Source organism: Tachypleus tridentatus, chromosome 12 (assembly GCF_004210375.1).
Source record: "Tachypleus tridentatus isolate NWPU-2018 chromosome 12, ASM421037v1, whole genome shotgun sequence".
NCBI classification, from domain to species: domain Eukaryota; kingdom Metazoa; phylum Arthropoda; class Merostomata; order Xiphosura; family Limulidae; genus Tachypleus; species Tachypleus tridentatus.
Genome location: NC_134836.1, coordinates 50,597,489 through 50,604,400, shown reverse-complemented (window position 1 = coordinate 50,604,400; position 6,912 = coordinate 50,597,489).

Genomic DNA, 6,912 nt, shown 5'->3' with positions numbered 1-6,912 from the left:
TATGGGATGAACTATTGCTTGTAAACAAACGTTTCTTTTTTTGAGTAAAATATAACCTGTCGCTTGCACACAGGAATTTCTTATATCTTCCTGCAAGTATGAGATAACCAGTGACTGGTAAACAGACACTTCTCTGTGCAATTGTGATATAAAACTGATGGTAATGAACAAATGTAAGTAAAAGATAAACTTTGTTTTCTCGTAAAGCATTTCTCTTAGCTCTCAGTAAAGAAATAATGATTTTTTTTATTTCGCTCTAAGTTACACGAGGACTACTTGCATTAGCTGTCCCTAATTTTGAAGCGATAGATTAAAGGGAAGGCAGCTAGTTAGCACTACCCACCGCCAACTTTTTGAGCTGCTTTTATCAACGAATAGTGGAATTTACTATAACATTATAAAGCCTTCGAGGCTGAAAGGGCAAGCATATTGGGAAACGGAATTCGTATCCACAACCCCTCACGTTGAGTCCCATAATTTTCGGAGGACTAGATAAATTGTTTTTAATATTATATGAAATATTATTTTGTAAGATCTGTTGTTTGTGCATTATTGAAGTGTTAAAATGATAGTATTATTATAATAATAATTATAACAATTTCGTAAATAAATTAATGTTAATAAATCGAGATTCATATGATAATTTGTTTCATTGTCTAACATCTTGCACACGACACTGTAAAGTCTTGACGTTATTATTTAACAACAACAACGCCAAGGCTTACAACGCTAAAATCAGGGGTTCGATTCTTCTCTCGGTGGACTCAGCAAATAGCTCGAGGTAGTTTTGCTAAATGAAAACACACACGTTGCCAAGTCTTACAATTTCAGAATGACTTGTACATTGAGAAAACAACAGCAAGTGACTAAATAAAATAACTGTCTGTAACAGATATGTATCGTAAATTGTCTATTTTAGATTTGAGGACATAAATAAATTATACACCACCAGAGCTGTAGCTTTAGTTAAATGGACGGTTTACCAAAAAGGCCTGGCGTGGCCAGGTGGTTAAGGCACTCGACTCGTAATCCGAGGGTCGGGGGTGTTCGAATCCCTATTACACCAAACATGCTCTCCTTTTCAGCCGTGAGGGCGTTATAATGTGACGGTCAATCCCATTATTATTTGGTAAAAGATTAGTCCAAGAGTTGGTAGTGGGTGGTGGTGACTAGCTGCCTTCTCTAGTCTTACATTGCTAAATTATGGACGGCTAGTGCAGATAGCCATCGTATAGCTTTGCGCGAAATTCACAAACAAAAAAATCTTCTTAATTTATACTTTGTGTAAAACATGCAATTCATTGTCGTTTTTTTGGTGTTTTTTTTTATTTCACGCAAAGCTACACGAGGGCTATCTGCACTAGCCGTCCCTAATTTAGGCGTTTAAGGCTAGAGGGAAGGCAGCTAGTCATCACCACCCACCGCCAACTCTTGGACTACACTTTTACCAACGAATAGTGAGATTGACCGTCACATTATACGCCCCCACGGCTGGGAGGGCTAGCATGTTTAGCGCGACTCGGGCGCGCACCCGCGACCCTCGGATTACGAGTCGCACGCCTTACGCGCTTGGCCATGCCAGGCTAATAAGGTAATGAATGATACAATACGTTTATATGAAAGATAACACGCCCGGCATGGCCAGGTGGTTAAGATACTTGTCTCGTAATCCGAGGGTTGCGAGTTCGAATTCCCGTCATACCAAACATGCTCGCCCTTTCAGTCATGGGGGAATTATAATGTGACTGTCAAGCTCACTATTCCTTAGTAAAAGAGTAGCCCAAGAGTTAATGGTGGGTGGTGATGACTAGCCTCCCTCTAGTCTTACACTGTTATTTAGGGATAGCTAGTGCAGATAGCCCTCGTGTAGCCTAGCGCAAAATTCAAACCAGAATATAATAAATTCAATTGACATTCAAACATAACACTGGCTAAAATAAAATTAATAATACAATACGGATAAGTTTTACACAGGTAATAAGATAATAATAAACAAATAATCTACAGCTCAACAATTCTTTATTTCCATTCGTTCAGTGTTACTTTAAGCGATCCTAACCCTTCCGTATCCTCATCCAGTATTTCTTTTATGTCTTCTATCTTTTCCCACAAATTCGAGTTCCCAAACTGAAAGATTTATCTTATCCGTATATTTATTATTGTTTAGCATTATTTTTTACAGGATTGCTGTAAATTGCATTTCGTGTAATGACTTTCTGGATCGATTTGAAGTAAGCTCTTACATTTAACATACAAAAAACGCGAAGCAACCTTTTCGTTGCTTTTAAGTTGTTACATTGCAAATTAATTTTTTTTTCGTTATTGTTCCATGGGAAGGTAACGAACTCACATTCACTTTTCGTATTTTAAATGCTTTATTAGGAATTTATATTAATAACATTTTCAGTTCGAGTTATTAAAATGTAACTAAATGAACGTAAACTGCGATCGCTGAATATGTGGTAGACTAAACATTTGAATTTATCTTTAATTGGAAGTAAAATTATATTGTGTTAGAGACCTGAGTATTTCAGTCAAAAACCTTTTTATTGTTGTTTTTTTTTAGCAATTGTGAATTTTGGAAGAAAGCTACAACAGTTGTCTCTACTGTATTGCAGACTACATTCAGTTTCAGCAAAGGTAAATTTTAAAATATAAACTGTGAGATATAGGCCTAATGATTCCTTGACTTGCCGCGTCATCTGTTGTCGACTTCAAATTCGCCTATTTAAGACCTCCATTAGCACAGATTGGGTTAGTGAACGAAGAAATATACAGTTAGGCCTTTCATAGTTGTAGTGTTTATAAAAAAAATTATGGAGGTAATAAGTATTTCTTTTAACTGCCATATAGCTACCATGAAAGGAATATATTAGGAGCACCCTAGTGGCTCAACGGTATGTCTGCGGATCTTACAACGCTAAAACCGGGTTTTGATACCCGTGGTGGGCAAAGCACAGATAACCCATTGTGTAGCTTTGTGCTTAATTTAAAAACAACAAACAGTGTATTACGAGAACAGTATTTCGATATTTCTAGAACCTACGCGAATTTTCTTTTAATTGATTGAGGAGTTGTTGTTAAGCGCAAAGTTACAACAGAATATACAAAAGATGTGTTGTTCGTGTCTCCAGGATACAAATGATGTTTGTTTGCTCTTTCTTAAATGGCCCGGCATGGCCTAGCGCGTAGGCGTGCGACTCGTAATCCGAGGGTCGCGGGTTCGCGCCCGCGTCGCGCTAAACATGCTCGCCCTCCCAGCCGTGGGGGTGTATAATGTGACGGTCAATCCCACTATTCGTTGGTAAAAGAGTAGCCCAAGAGTTGGCGGTGGGTGGTGATGACTAGCTGCCTTCCCTCTAGTCTTACACTGCAAAATTAGGGACGGCTAGCACAGATAGCCCTCGAGTAACTTTGTGCGAAATTTCCAAACAAACTCTCTTAAATACAAGTGATGCTATTTTTCTCTCAAGTACATATGATGCGTTATCCGTCTCTTCAGAACACAGATGATGTGTTGTTTGTCTTTCTTGAATACAAATGATGTTATTTTACCCTCAAGTACATATTATCTGTTATATGTCTCTTCAAAATATACAGTTATCGAAACCCGATTTTTAGCATCAATATTCCTTTCAAACATGTATTAGGTAGCAGTCTTTGTTTTTCTTTTTTTCAATTTGGCTACATTTAATGCCATTTATAATCTAAATTTTCAATTGAAATCGATATTTTATAAGGGTTGTTTTTACTTTATTTTTTGCATTTTTTTATAACAAGTAAGCGAACCATATAATCTGAGAGTACACTATGGTTATTCATTCTTATTTGTGCAAGAAATAACCGCTCAAAGTATAAATAAATTTCGAATTGAATTTACCTTTTGTTTGTAGTTGAATACCTTTCGGGCACATTATCTTAACAGGAAATGTATACAAGTAAATGTATTGTATTGCTCATTCTTATAACATTGCATTCACTTTTCTGAACTGTAAAGAAATTGTGTTTCTATTGAATCAAATTATTTTATACGCTAGATTTAATTTAAAAAAATAAACATTTCCTGTGCAAAGTCTGGAAACGCTATAAAGAAACGTTAGACTGAAGGAATACATTTTCTCACACGTTACGTTAGCTTGTCCTTAAAATTACGACCATTAGATGGCACAGCGGTTAATCTATGAATTTATAACTCTAACAATCGATTTTTGACACCTGCGATGGGCAAATCAGAGATAGCCCATTGTTTAGCCAGTACTTTTAAAACTTATAATTTACTGACAAGAAATATGAAAGATTGTTTTGAACTTTCGTATAGTTACACAAGGGCTCTCTGCTTTAACCGTCCTTAATTTTGCAGTGTAAGACGAGAGGAAAGGCAGCTAGCCATCACCACCCACCGCCCACTCTTGGCTACTCTTCACCGTCGCATTATAACGTCCCCATGGCTGAAAGGGCGAGCATGTTTGGTGTGACGAGGATTCGAATCCGCGATCCTCAGATTACGAGTCGAGTGCCTTAACCCCCTGGCCATGCCGGGGCACATATGATAGAAAAGCCCAGACTAAATAACTCAGGTGTGCTCATGAGGAGGATGAACACACAAAAAACATGAAAATAGGACAATACAAAGAACATGAAATCATGTTAACAAATTCTTTTATATATTATTTTCCGTTTATTTCAAGTCTGACATACACTTGACACAAAATCTTAAATTCTGGATTACAATTTTATTAAAGACTGACTGGTTAGCTCGGGTTTAAATCTTTAACAGTAGTAATCAATCATTTTAGCTGGAATGAAAGACAGTTCAGGTTTAAATGTACTTCAATTTATTTTCCGACGTTTTACACTTCAACTATTATTACTATGTTTTCGTCAGTATTTCTTATATTGATGTCAATTTATTCACAAATATTAAATGACATCATTTCTTGTATTTCTAAAGAAAAGAGGTTAAATCTCAAAACATTAACAACTGTAGCCTTGCATAATGTTTTTTGTGGTGGGGGCATGATGAAGGTTGAATTGGCCATTATTAGAATTTAATGAGGTATAATGTTAGATAGTGTAGGCCCAGCATGGCCGGATAGGTTAAGGTGTTCGAATTCCGGTCGCACCAAACATTTTTGCCATTTCAGCCGTGGGGACGTTATAATGTAACGGTCAATCTCACTATTCGTTGGTACAAGAGTAGCCCAGGAGTTGGCGGTGGGTGGTGATGATTAGCTGCCTTCCCTCTAGTCTTACAGTGCTAAATTAGTGAAGACTAGCGCAGATAGTCCTCGAGTGGCTTTGCGCGAAATTCACAAATAGTGTATTTTTAGCTGCGGCGCACAGAATGGGTTCCGTGTTTTTTGGTTGTTTTTTCAAGTACAAACTTTTAGTTAATATATCTCCATCATCTCTTGACCGATTTGTGATTTAATAGTAGTTTTATACTCAGGAGGTCAACCTCTTTGGGGTGATCTGTTTGACCACGCCCAAGGTTTCATAGATTAATTTACTGTAATTCTGCCTAAAAATAATTCAAATTTGAGGGTGGGTTGGTAGAGATTCTGATGAGTAATAAAACTGGATCATGTACATGCACGCCCCACACTTGGTATCGCAAGCGCACAAAAAATATAGCTAATAAAATGAGGGAAAAAGGTTCATAGACGAATTTACCCTAATCCTCTATGAAAGAATTTCATGTTCCGTTGATGTTGAAGATTCTCTCTTGTTTCTTTTTGTGGTTTATGTTTGTTTGTCTTTGAATTTCGCGCAAAGCTATATGAGGGCTATCTGCGCTAGCTGTCCCTAATTTAGCAGCATAAGACTAGAGGTAAGGCAGTTAGTTATCATTACCCACAGCCAACTCTTGGGATACTCTTTTACCAACGAATAGTGGGACTGACCGTAATATTATAACGGCCCTGCGGCTGAAAGGGATAGCATGTTTGGTGTGTTACTGTCATACTGCGTTACAGCTATCTACTCCTCGTAGGCCAGGATAGATATGGTTCAGTGATTAGAGCGCCAAAACTGTTAATTCAAAGATTCATGGTGTGCTTCCTGTTACCGCACTTTAGGGTTACTTTAGAGCACTATATTACCGGAAGCCATATCCAACAATACAAGCACACAAGAGCAATTCAGTAATTGACAGATGGGGGGTGCTGTTGACAAGTTGTCTTTGGTCTATTGATAACTTTGAAAGTAGAGACGAATATGTGCGAATAGTCCTCCATCTCGTAGCGTGCGCGAAATTATCAAGCAGACAAACGAACTATTTCTTGTAGATAAAAACAAGCATATGATCCTTTTCCAAAAGCGATATATGTGAGCAAACTTTGCAGCGTTTTACATCCATAAAAGGTATTAATTCTGGTGACGCATTTGCTTTCTTTGCCCGTATTCGTCATTCCCATTAAGCATAGACGCAAGCAAACTAGCGATGTTACTTAAAAGGAATCCCGGGAGTGTTTTTAATTGTAGTTTGTTTAGTTGTTGTTAAACGCAAAGTTACATAATGGGGTATCTGTGTTCTGCTCTTCACAGGTATTGACACCTGATGCTTAGTGTAGTAAGCCTGCAGACTCACAGCTGAACCACTAGGACGGTTAAACTTGTTTGTTTGATTAGATCGGGGTCTGTTTTATATTAAATATTTAACAGTTTTGACTAATCATTTTAGCTAGAGTGAAATAAAACTTGCTTTAAATACTTTGCAATTTCTCTTCTAACATTGGCTGATTATGCTCCAATGATAACACTATGTAACAAAATTTTTACTTTTTTTTTTTGTTCCTGAGCAGAAAGTGTTATTTTTCAATTGTTTATGCCTGGAGTAAATGGAAAGTACCTATTTTTATCTTCAAAGTTTGCTTTTGTGACCTGGATAATGAAATGTTCAAATTTACCCAT